We start from the raw sequence: 13,996 nt of genomic DNA, 5'->3' as shown, positions 1-13,996 counted from the left end.
AATAGCTATAAAGTTAGTGTTGCGGAGAATTTCTGGCGTTGCACATGTAAACCAACAACTGGTGTTACATTAGAAACTTTTTAATTTTAAAAAATATTAAAATAGAAATATTATCATAAATTAGTATTAAATTATATTCTGATTTACTACTGAATGATCAATGTAACATATAATATCATTTAAATCTAGAATTTCTTATACATAAATCCAAAGACTTTTTAATTTTCTTATTTAATCAATAATAATTAAATATTTAAAAAGAAAAATTAAAATTAAAAAAATAAAAAATATGCACGATTTATTATGTGAATTATTTGGGTGGTATTTTTCCCCCAAATGAAAACACATTCTCAGAGTTCGACAAACCTCTAGCAATCTCAACCTTCTCTTTCAAACCCTCACTCTCAGCCTCCTGTCTCGACTTCACTTGTTCCCGGAAGGTACCCTCTCTCTCGCTCTCTCTATCTCCCTCTCTCTCTTCATCTCTCTCTCTTGTACTGACTACAACAATGATTACAAACTCTTCTTCTTCATTCTGGTTAGGTTTCTCAAATTTTAGTTTTTTGTTTGATTTGGAGATAATATTTAAGGTTTTGAACTTCTTAACATCTTCTTCTCTTTGCTTTAATTATTAATTAATTTGTATTTGACTAATTAAGGTATTTGAGTTGGATGTTTGAGTAATTAGGGTACTAATTAGGTATCTTGACTGATTAGGTATCTTGACTACCAGATTCAGCTTCCAAATTAGTTACACACCATTTTAAATCGATTCTAGTTGAATCGTGATCTCTGTGTATTGATGTTTGTGTGATTAATTAATTTTATTTATAAATGTGTATGGTAAAATGAAACGGATTGGATTTTATATTTGTTAGGCACTTGCGGAGGAGGCGAAAGCAAGATATCAGGATGCTATCTTTAAAATTATAGATTTGGTGAGTTTAAATATACAAATATATAAAGTGTATTTGTATATGTCTTGTTGGTGATGTATGACGTTATAATTATTGAGTTTGATGATTATTTAAAATGTATTATTTATTGGTTGATTTGGTAGGATGATTATGCGGCTGATGATGATGAGTATGAAAGAAAAATTAAGAAGGAATCTATAATTTACTTTTTCTTATTGGGAGTCAGTCAAAAAACTTAGAACTAGTGATTCGTCATCATTATACTAGTATAAGCCCAAAGTAAATAAGTGTTGTAGTTCCAGCTTCAGAGATGATTCGTATTTATTGTTTTATAGCAGCATCCATTTTAGTATTCCTGTCATATATAGGATATCCTATTCTTGGCAGTTACATTATAAAGAGTATCATACTTTTTAGGCCACTATGTCTTCTTCTGGTCACTAATATATCAATTGTGCTTGTTCCCCTTCTTTTAGATGACAATAGACTATTAAATTCTAGTACTGCAAGTGGAGCATCTCCATTAGGTGCATTTGAGTTTGGGAAAGCTTTGGAGATTGGCTTGATGCTGCAGAAGTTGATCAGCAAGGTGTAGGTTTGAAGTCTCTGACAAAGACATATGGAATCCTTGGGCTTAGTAGGGCAAAGGTCAGCTTTTCTTCATAATTGGTTGGCCAGAAGATCATAAATAATGTGGTAGGGCATTGCCTTACTGCTGACGCAGCCGGTGGTGGATATATGTTCTTGGGAGATGACTTTGTGCCTCAAAGGCAATTGAAATGGGTTTCAATGCTTAATATCCCCACCACGTGAGCATCTTTTAGAAAATAATTGATTGAGAACGGTTCTTTTTCTTCTTTAAAACACAAACCAAGAGTATGCAAGTCTATTGAGATCATCTCAATAACTAAATACTCTCCCAGCTAAGATAGTACTTGCTTGATTCATAGTATCAGCTTGATATGTACTAATAGTGGATTTCTGCATCCACCTCTTAAGTAATACCACTGGTGTACTTGTCCTAAAGCTTTCAAATATTATATGTTTTAATTTAATAAATGAATATTATATTTTTTTGCACTTTATGCAACTTCTCACTTGGTTTCTTCTGTTACCCCAGTCAGCATAACCCTTGAATTATTTTCAATCAGTTTTACTATTTCCACTTATACTTCTCAGGAATTTGTATGTTGCTGAAGTATCCAAAATAAGTTATGGGAACAACAAGCTTAGTCTAAATGGTTTGGACAATTGACATGTGATTTTTCATAGTGGCAGTTCTTTTACCTACTTCACAAAGCAAACATATGCAGATTTAGTTACAACTGTGAGTAGCAATGATTTTATTGAACATATGTATAGTAAATTATGTTCTATAAATTCATGAAAATATTATTACTTGGTTGCTGCACTACATCTGAATTTGGATTTGTGTTTGTAAGAGACTACAGAGACAAAGCAGTTCATGATGTGGTGCACAGAAAAGGGGCCATATCTTTACTTGTATTTTGTAACTGCTGGATTTCCTGTTGGGTCTCCCAGCTTCCTCACTTAAATTAAATGATCGGTCACTTAAATTAAATGAACAGTCATATCTTTACTTACTCAGTTATGCACGTCCTTACTCAGTCGTATTTTAGAAACAGACTAAAAATAAATGTACATGGTTGACTACCAACAATTAGGTGGCTGGACCAACCTTCGGCTTGTATATCAGTCGTCCCTTTTTATCGAGTTAGAAAGTTAAACATAAATCAAAAAAAATTTGGCCTCTTTATCTATGCCTCCATTCTCATTGTGCGACGAAAAAAGTAAAATTGTATTTTGTATGTTTTTTTATTACTAAGTAGTTGAATTGTCAGTTGGATTGATTATTATCCTCCATATTTTTACATATTTAAATAACAAATTTACTTATTTTCCAAACTTCAGGTATGCACTGCTTCACAATTTAGAGTGAGGTTTTTACTATTATTTTGTCATTAAGTTCAATTTTTCCAATCTGCAAATTGAAACGTTTATCAAGTTATTTTAGATTGAGTTGGGTGAAGCGCACTTCTGCTGATTTGGGTGGTAAAGAAACAAGAAACTACTTTTTGTCATCTCATTAACAAAAAGTACCTATGAAATTTGCAGCAAATCAGAGAACGCATGTTTTGGTTGTTATTTTATATTTAATTACAAGTTCACTTTATTGCAAGTCTATTTTAAAACGTTAAATTTTACTGTCTTTAGTTTTGATGTATTTTATGTGAGATATCTTTGTACTTGCGTATCTTTTGAACTAGGTTTGACATTTATGTATTGCCATTTTACAGATAAAAAAGAACATAAAATACAGACACAAATATGTCTAACTTTCGGGTGCGACTCTTTCTATAACTTGATAGGGATTGTTAGTTATACTTGTATCGAACTAGAAAACTAATTAGTTATACTCTTTTAAAAAAAATTCTATTGATGTTAGCCTATCCTAGATATAAAATGTAATATAGTTTTATTGGGATTGTTAATAAATATTTATATTTGACGATATGCAGGACATCCATCCATTTCCAGAGAAAGAATTAAGAGATGACAGCTCCGCTCGGTTATCATTAACACTAGTAATATGGTTTGGAGATGAGATTATTATGTACTAGTATGGCTTAGAGATGAGACTATTATGTATTATTACTTTGATATTATGTTTCTATTGGGATTGCTGTTTAACAAGAGCATTTAATTTAAATATTTTTAAATTAACCATTCCACTTACCTATTCTAGTGTAATGTATGTTTATATACAGTGTTACATATTATATACTACTGTTGCTTAATTATAACAAACCGGTGTTACAATTGATAGAACTGATTGTTAAAATAGGCTATGTGGGCCCCAAAAAAAATGGGACCTACTAGTGGGGCCCACTTTTGAAATCTTGATTGAACCTAATGTATCACTCATTTTGCGTTACATTTGGGCCTTTTAGTGTTATATTATTTGCCCATTGTAATGTTTTCTTCTTTGTTATAATAGACCAGTGAAGTGTTACATTAGGGTGTCTATTGTAATGCTCGTATACGTAACGCCCCTTGGTGTTATAATAGACCTAATACAATGCTTTTTGGCCTATTGTAACACCATTTAGGCATTACAATATCCCAGTTATGGCGTAGTGATGACTCCCCGATGATCCCCAATAGGAACGCAAATTGTTGGTGAGAGCATTGAGATATTCGTTTATTGAAGGCCTCTTGTACAAAAGGTCTTTCGGCATTCCATACTTGAAGTGTTTGAGATCTCTTGAAGCAGAGGAGGCACTTAAGGAAGCCCATGAAGCACTACACCATATATGACCTCTAGCAACACCCAAAAAATTATAAAAATGGCCAAAAAGTGTTACCTAAAGAAAAAAATTAGGCTATGGTTACAATTTTCAAAAATTTAATGGTATTGGATTTGCTCATGCTATAATAGGGGTCTATGGTAACATATTTTGAACCTTTGGTAACATAGCTGAAAATGTAACAATAGACCCCCTATTGTTATACTTTCAGTATCTATGGTTACAAAAGGCAGGTGTAACCGTAGTTCTATTGTAACACCCATAAAGATCTAGAAACATCAAAAAATATGTTACATTAAACTCTTTCGCAATATCATTTTTGCTATTGTAACACCAGATGATAAAAGAGTTGAATCTTTTGGTAATATTTTTACATCTTATTGTACCATTTCTTTTTTAACACTTCTGTATTTATTGTTTCATTTTTTCATGTTTTTACCAACATAAAAATATCTATTCATTACACTTATAACACTAAACACCTAAATACATATTTAACTTAAGAACTCAAATCCAAATTTCAAATACAACACAACAATACAAAGTTTAAGTAAACTAAAATAAATAAAGTTTGCAAATTCATCCAAAAGCCATAAATTTTGACCACATTTCTAATTAAAAAAAAATAATCTCAAGTTCTGACATCTCTTCTCTTGATAGTCATATTTAGCTTGAGTGGCATCTTCTCTTGTTGCTACCACTGGGATAAGCTCGGTCCTTGCGTCGATCTTTTGTTAATGTAGACACAGACCTTGAGGCAGATACTCTGCAGCTAGATCACCATCCGGATCCCTCCAAACCTAAGCCTCCCATTCCGGTAATTACTTTTCATGTATATATAGTTATTAACCATAATTTCTACAGATTAGTAATTATTACTATATAGATACTCTGCAGCTTAGTAATTACTTTTCATGTGCCTGTGATATGTTACTATACATTTAGGATATGTATTTACTAAATTTTTTATATTAAATCTTTGAAAACTACCTAAATTTAAGTAAAGATTCCTTTTTGACTTGTGCATTAATTAAAAAATAACTATATACACATCACATATAATTTTAAAATGTTCAAGTGTAATTCTTTTTGTAAAGCAAAAGAAAGCATACTATTAACTCATGACATTTAACTCATGGTTCCCGTTGAACTATGTATTCCTGAGTAAACAAACCATTTATGTATTCCTGAGTAACCAAGAAACCATGTTTGATTGCATGAGTCGAGAACTACAAAAACTAATTTTGTTGATAGAAAATTCTTAAATACCTTAAGCGCTCTTGTGTCCTGTTCTTCCGGTATGGCTGCATTCCCTACAAGTTTGTTGAAACTCTCCATGACCATATGTTCCAAACTGGTATGCAATAAGGAGAGCAACAATGATCTGCAGTTAATCAAGATAATGAACCTTTATTAGTTATAAACCAAAACACATGACATTCTGCTTAGAAATAATCCATCAATTCATCTAAACCGCTCAAATTCTTGTTGAAATTTACAAGACTGATTACTGAGTACTAACTACAGAATACAACGTGTGTCTCTTGGTTCATCCACTGCTTATAGTTGAGTTCTAGACGAAAAATAGAATCACTATATGCCAAGTGAGGACCATCTCCATCCATTGTGTTTCATTTTTCAAACTCCATAGTTCACAAGGTTTGCAATTAAAGTTTTAGAGGTAATGGCCACATGGAAACAAATATTCAGTGCTCCTCTTATATTTGGTGGAGCCATTTCAGATAAATATACAGGATCTAATGTTTTGGACAGATTAAAGATATAAAACATAAAAAAATGATAAATTTCATTAGGTAGCTAGTTATTGATACATCTTGGTCATGCAACATACATAAGCTAAACAAAATACTGAAAGTATCTCTTTTCCATATTTTTTTGGATCTCTCCCTTGTGTTTTAATTAACCTAGAGGGTAGAGATTAAACTAAGCAAGTAATTTAATACCAAAATTTATATACTTAAGTGAAACTAATTATAGAAATTTTTGTAAATCTGGCTTCCACAATGCTACAGGTAACACTTAATTGCATTTTTAGTATATACATATAAGTACAAAAAATACCATTAATTTTTTTTTAAGTGAAACCAACTGTAGCAAGACATGATTATTTTTTTTTGGGTTCTCTTTACTACTTAAATATTTTAACTTAATTACATTTTTAGTATATATGTATAAGAACAAAACACATCATTCAACTTTATTTTCTTTGCCAGACACTTTATTCAAATTTTAAAAACAAGCAATGAAGTGGAAATGTTGTCAAATTTGTAATTTTTAAGAAATTATGTGCTGCGTGTAATAATGAAATAATTTAAGAAATAGGGCACAAAGTGTATTACCTTTCTGGATACTTCAGATTAGATGCAAAATCAAGCTTATTTCATTGGTCTTCTACAATTTTATTGTCTTGCTCCTTGATCAACTTCAGCATTCGGAAGATTCTGGGGACAGTACAAGACTTTTCTTTAGGCATACAGGACTGCTAGTTTACTATAGATCAAAATTTAAGATATCATCATACCATTTTGACTTGTAAGATTGGAAGAAGATCTATGTTTTTTAAACAATGGTGAAATTTAAGAAAGTGAGGTTTAGGTGTTATTTTTTTTGTGTCTTCTTTTCTTGTCTAGATTAACTAGCACTTTTGTACACACCAACAAAGATAAAAAGAGAGGAAAGCAATATTGGAAGAAAACAACGTACCGTTAACATTTATATATTCAACAATGTAAAGAAGGTTGTCCTCCTTGATCTCTCCCGTTTCCTGAGTTTCTATGATGTGATCTATGACGCACTTCAAGCTATTGTTATCCACACCCTTTACACTTTTAAGCTTCATGTAAGAATTTCACAAAGAGACATCTGCACAATAAACTTCTGATCTCATGTTGGCATAAAAGAAAGGCGATCGCAGAAGTCAGTCAAACTTGCTAACTTGATTCTAAAACTCTTTCTGTATAATATCCTCAATAAACTTTTAAACCAATTTGACATTTATAAAATATATAAAGAAATAGAAGTAATCAGTTTGATAGTTAATTAAATTACCATCTGCAAGCATCTGATGAAAACTCCCTTTCTTACCAGTTGAAAATTCCTGAAGACATGGATATGTATAAATTTGTAAGCAAAGCTTCAAGTCGATATACTTCTGACTGGATTATATACCAATGTCAATACATTCAGTTTGACATCAATATTTACATATATTTATATTTATATTTATATATATATAAGAACATATGTGGTTAGTACTCTCATCAGTTCCTTCATCTGATGATTCATCCGCTTCCGCTTTCCACAGTATGTTTGGTTCATAATAAAAAAGGATTAAATGATCAGCAAATGTACAATTATAAAAGGTCCCCATGCTCCATCATTGAGTAATATAACAAGAAATAATGAGGGAGCATTTTTTAACTGGAGATTTAAATTAGTGTTGCATTATTACAATCATTAACCAATCTCAACCCTAAGACATAGATTATATGACAATATATCTATTAAAAAGAAAAATAATATTTCACCTAAGCACAACTAAGTTCGACCTAAGATATAGATTATACGACAATATATTATATTATCTAGTTATCAAGGTGCAAAGAATACATCTAGTGAGCTTACCCTGAAGTCCGCAACGTAGGTCACATATGTCCTACTCTTCCCCTCAATGAGAACATGTTGCTGCATAAGTAATATTATATCATAGCATAGATACTACTTGCATCTACACCCTTACATTACAATCTCAACCCGATCAAACACCAACATCTTAAAATTAACAATGTGAATCTAATATTTGCAAACCCCAAATTAATTCGCACACATCTTTAAATATTTAAAGCCCTAGGATATGTCAGTGCATATTTGAGCTTGTTTCAGAGGATAACACAAAAAATTAAACACTAATAACAAACCCTTAAACGAAAATAAATTTACATAAATAAGAATATATACACACAAATATGTCATAAGCACAAAAACCAAATATACACATCACACAAAAAGATATACACATAAATAACAGTATAAAATAAGAAGCATACCGACTAAATTAATGTTGAATCGAACAAGAAGAAAGCCCAGAATTACCCCTTATCAAAACCCCAATTTACTCCATTTATAAGCCCTAATTACAAGCTCCAAGATCTAAACCCGACTAAAAAAGTAGCCCCGATTTTCTAAAAATCTATTTACCAGAACCCTAATTTACTCTTACAAATCATAATTATAACTACCCAGATTGAGAAAAAAGCTCCAAGGATCTGAACGCAACTGAAGCATTTTGTTCGAGAAAGCATTGCTCTCCTAAATATGTTTAGAGTGTTTGGATAAGTGAGCATTTTAGAATTGATTCTAGTATTTTAGAATTGACAAAACAAACTAAACAGGCTAGATTTGGGTTTTTGGCCGCCCAAAATGTGGTCAAAATTTGACCCGCCAATTATCCCGCCCAACTTTTAGGTTCTATGGTAACACATATTTTATTATCAATACTAACACTTTCTTTTTTGTTACAATAGAAATTTGATCATGGTTGTGGTAACATGGACTAACCTCTACTGCAACACCAAAAAAAGTTGTTACCTCATATCAAATTTTAGTGACTTAAGGTAATATTTTTGCTTGTAACACCAGAAAAAGTATTGGTAAAGGCCATATATGGTGTAGTGAAGGGATCTGTGGGCAGCACTTAGGGGGCAGGGCCCTCGCTCATATGATAACTCGATTGGGATTCTACTGGCCAACAATGTTAGCCAATGTAAAGGCTTATATGAAGAAATGCAACAGATGCCAGAGGCACGCTCCCATAGTACAACAGCCCCTAGAGAGGCTTACATCCATCAGCACACCCATCCCTTTTGTAATATAGGGAAAGTACATACTTGGTCCATTTCATGTGGCATTAAGACAGAGAAAATTCGTTATGGTAGCCATAGACTACTTCACAAAGTGGATTGAGGCTAAGGCACCAGCCAAGATAACCACCTAGCAAATTCCCCAATTTTTATGGGAAAATGTGATATGTCGGTTTGATATCCCATGTATCCTTGTCATGGATAATAGGTGACAATTTGATAATGCAGAGTTCAAGGAGTATTGTAACGATAACAGTATAGAATTCGCTTCACCTCGGTTGCCCATCCACAGGTGAATTGGCAAGCAGAAGTTGCAATCAGATTATCCTCGATGGACTCAAGAAAAGGGTCGAACGCTCGAGGAACACTTGGGCAAACGAGTTGTTACCTGTACTTTAGGCATATCGAACCACCTGTAAGGTGATAACTAAAGCTACCCCTTTCATGTTGTCTTACGGAGCCGAAGCTGAGGTACCTGTAGAAATCACCCATGGATCGCCTAGGGACGAAGCCTATGAACTAGAGACTATTGAAAAAGTCATGAGGCTTGTACATGATCTCATCAACAAGGTCAGAGATGAGGCCAGTACCCGCAATGCAGAGCATCAACGAAGAGCCTCCCTCTATTATAATAGAAGGGTTAAGAAAAGGTCCTTCAGTAAGGAGACTTGGTCTTAAGAAAGATTGAGGTGTCAGGAGTCGGGGAAACAGGAAAGCTAACCCTTAAGTTGGAAGGGCCTTATAAGGTAAGGAAGACATTAGGATGAAGATCCTACAAGCCGGAGACCTTGAACGGTGATGAAGTAATCCACCCTTGGCACGCTTCAAACCTTAAGGTTTATTATGTTTAGGATGTTTATAACATGTTCCTAGTACTTAGTAGCAGCTATATCAATAAGTTTGATGAAATGTCTTATGTAAGGGTTGAACCCGTTTTTCAAAGATATTACCTATTTATGCAATTTTGTTTCTATCATCTTGTTTACAAATATATTGAAGTACGAGAATCTAAGGAATACAGGTCCCGAAAGACCAAATGCCGAAAATAAAAGACAAGTATGAAATCAAACCAACAGTGCATAGATAAGATCCCGAAGGATCATGAGTCGGTCCCAATGGATATTAGGTTATAAACTATAAAAGTGCAAATAAACAAAGCTCTGAATAGAAAAGCCACAAGCGGTATCTAAATCCATACACGACTATCATAATCAATCATCTAAAAAATACTCCTCATTTTCGTTGCCTGCTCTATGTGTGACCTCTTCCTCCTCCTCATCTTCCTCTTCTTCACCATCTTCATCTGAGCCAGCCTCGGAGGAAGAGCTACTACTCCCTAGAACCGGCTCCAAAATCTTCCCATAAAGAGCCTCCTTGGAGCTACAGGTTCCTGAAGGAGCTTTGCCCTAAGAGCTGGAATCTCCACGGCTCGAGCTAGATAAATATTGTTGGTGTGTAGTCTCGGGTGCAGACCCGGAGGCCTGTCCATATGGGTCAATCATAGGAGCCGTCCAAGGGCAAGTGAAAAGGCTCGGTTCAACCACGTCCGCATACATGCTATGGACGTCCTTGACGGCCCTTCTTCATCCAATCGCCAGGTTCGCAAGTCACATCTGATTATCATGGTCATCTATCATCTAGGGAAACTCTTTAGACTCATGGTACACATTCCCGAGTTTTCTCCACTTCATCTTCCCCCTTTTCATTTCCTTGGAGTACTTCTCGAAGAGAGCAACTTTTTCCTCCACTTGATATGCCTTACACTAACACTCCTCTAAAGATAACTTCATCTTGTCCATGGAGACTTGCAGTGCTGCATAGTCACTCCTCATTTTGATGCTTTATGTGAAGGATGCAGCGAAGTAGGCATTGGCCTGACAGAGAAAACATAAAGAGAGGTCATAAAAAAGCTAACTCCACGAAATACATGGATAAGATGCTAAGACGATCAAGACTCATGAGGGCCGAGTCCCTAATATGGAGAGTCTTGGACGACCAAGACCTTCACAAAGGTTTGGTCCGGCTGACCAAGACTCAAGGGGGCTAAGTCCCCCTATGGAGGGTCTAGGCCGACCAAGACCCCCACGGGAGGATGTCTCGGATGGCCCAGGATCCCCTAAAACTAAAAGAAATGCTCTCGAACAAAAAAAATTACAAGTTAAGATTACATGACACAAGGCGTGAGCCTATAACATCTCGGCCACGAATAAATTCTCACCCGATAAGACGTGAACCTTGGGGATGCGATTAGCCCGCTCAACAGCCTTCCTCGCCATTCTTCCGATAATCATATCACCTCGACCATCTTGAGCATCCGGGGCTTCAGCAGCTGAAACAAAACAAAAGAAGTATTGATATAAGAATAAACTTGATCAAGTTTGAGATAAAATAATAATAAATACCCTCTATTGAGAGGCTGTTAATGCCGACCTCCATGAGTTTTTTCTCCGTAACAAACTTCCAGTAAGAGGTTTGTCCATCATCCTCGATAAGATGGTCACGAGGATAGAGCTCGAGGTGAAGAATGTAGTGAGCACTGTCTACAGGACAACTGGAATCACATCTGAAGTATGCCCCCCAGTCACCTTCCTTGCACTCCAAAACCATGAACTTTTTATTCCACTGGTGAATCGAGTCGTGAAGAGAGTGAGTGTTCACAACATAAGAAACATAGGGCCTGGGTTGAATCAGAACACATCCAGGCCTGGAGGAAAGAGATGACTTCAATAAAAATATGCTTCGAAACATCGAGAAACTCAAAAGAATGCCAAGGTCATTGCACCTTATAATGAAAATGATGATAAAAGCCCATTCATTGGGGTAGAGCTGACACGGGTGAACCTTCAGCTCGGTAAGAAGTCTAGGAATGAAAGGGTACATTGGAAACCTTAACCCATATTTCAACGCCATTTTATACACATACGGTCGGGTGTTACTTAGATTGCAAGTCCTCTCATTGGACTTAGCCTTGCAAACTTGATACAGTCGGTCCAGGGATGACTTAATCTCATCAACATCCTCTTCATCGAGCATGCTTTTATGTTTAAAGGCATCAAAGTGCATGATGCTTGGGTACTCATCATCTCGATCATCTATTATGCTCTTCAAGCTGTTGGAGCAACGATTAAGAAAGCAGTGAGAAATGAAAGTTATACCATTCAGTGATCGTATCGTGGCTCGCTTGTGAATAGCCTCTTGAGTCGAGATGGAGGGCTTGCTGTAAGAGCCTTGAGACATCCTAGAACACTTGGGAAGTTGAGAGCTTTTAAGCTTGAGATATATTGAGAGAAGTTGAGAAATGAAGGTAAGAATGAAAATGAGCACCTCTCATTTTCTTTTATAGGAAAAGAGGCACCTGCTTTAGTCGTAACGCCCTCCAAACCCGGGTCAGAAGTTTAGGGTCAACAACACACACACACACACCATATTTAAACCTGTTTATAAATATAATAATATATATACAATGACCCTACTTACCATAATCCACGGACACTTGGGAAGTTGAGAGCTTTTAAGCTTGAGATATATTGAGAGAAGTTGAGAAATGAAGGTGTGAATGAAAATGAGCACCTCTTATCTCCTTTTATAGAAAAAGAGGCACCTACTTTAGTCGTAACGCCCTCCAAACCCGGGTCAGAAGTTTAGGGTCAACAACACACACACACCAACCATATTTAAACCTGTTTATAAATATAATAATATATATATAATGACCCTACTTACCATAATCCACGGATCGACGGAGTTTAAAGTATACCCACAAGCCACAAACTTATATATATTAAAATCGTTCCAACTCCCAGTTTACTTATCTTATAACGGAAGTTTAAACTTTATTATAAACTATCAACACGAACTGAGCCAAACATCATCTGCTAGATTATCCCATCCTAACCTGGATACCTAGTACGCACAATTGTCCGGGGATCCTCGCTACCACCAGTTTCCTTTTTAACTGGAAAAGAATATAGACAGATTTGCAAGAGTAAGCTAACTAGCTCAACAAGTCACAATGACAGTTACTAAGATTAACAGTGATCAATTGAAATGATATAAGGAATCAAGTTTACTGATAAGTAATGATTAGAATTGAATATTCACTTTTATTTTAAAAATCAAGTTAGGCTGCAGATCAGTCATGCACTAACCCCGAGCAAGGCTCTCAGTTTTGCTCTATGTACTAGATTCAAGTCACACATTGGCCTATTATGATCATGAATCTGGTCCGACCACGCTGGTCCATATATAAAAACAACCCAATTCCAGAATCATAATATGATAAGCAATGTAAATCAATAGTTGAATTATAAATAATATTTATCTCGAAGCATAGGATGATATATAATTCCATGAAGGTATAACAAGGAAATCATAAAGGTTGGGTTTCAATCAAGGAAAGAATCAAAAAGCAGAAGACCCAAGGGTTCAAGAGTTACAAGAATTGGACTTCTGTTATACAAGATATAAGGGTTGGTATGTAAAGCAATCTCGTATCAAGAATCAGTATGTGGTAGATATGTATTTGTGGAGTAGTATCGTATAGGTATGGTTTGTATTCAAGAATTCAACAATCAATGGTTCACAAGAAATTAGGCTTGCAGCTCAAGATCAATAAGAATCAGGGTTTAGGGTTAAGTACTTCAAAGTACTTGGAATATAGAATAAGAACTATTTGGAATAATTGCAACATAATGAAAAGAGTTCAAAATACTTGTAATATAATCAAGAAGAATAGGAACACTTGCCTTATCAATCCGCTTTTACTTTACTAACACTTGTCAGTTGGTTCCCTCTCGTCAATCACTTGCTTTCCCTTTTTACGTCTCGCTTCCTCTATTAAACATCATATTTACTTATCAATACTCATTCT

At 34.8% G+C, this 13,996-nt stretch overlaps 1 long non-coding RNA gene across 1 annotated transcript; it reads left to right on the top strand.

Annotated features, from left to right (window-relative positions):
• Positions 1 to 325: 325 nt before the first annotated feature.
• LOC141698166 (uncharacterized) lies at positions 326 to 1,988 on the top strand. Its single transcript, XR_012564961.1, has 3 exons — positions 326 to 440; positions 879 to 938; positions 1,394 to 1,988. It is a non-coding gene; the product is annotated as an uncharacterized LOC141698166 (long non-coding RNA).
• The last annotated feature ends 12,008 nt before the right edge of the window (positions 1,989 to 13,996 follow it).

This window comes from Apium graveolens, chromosome 11 (assembly GCF_009905375.1).
Source record: "Apium graveolens cultivar Ventura chromosome 11, ASM990537v1, whole genome shotgun sequence".
Classification (NCBI taxonomy): domain Eukaryota; kingdom Viridiplantae; phylum Streptophyta; class Magnoliopsida; order Apiales; family Apiaceae; genus Apium; species Apium graveolens.
The sequence above is the reverse complement of the archived record's forward strand: the minus strand, read 5'-3'. Positions and strand labels throughout refer to the sequence as shown.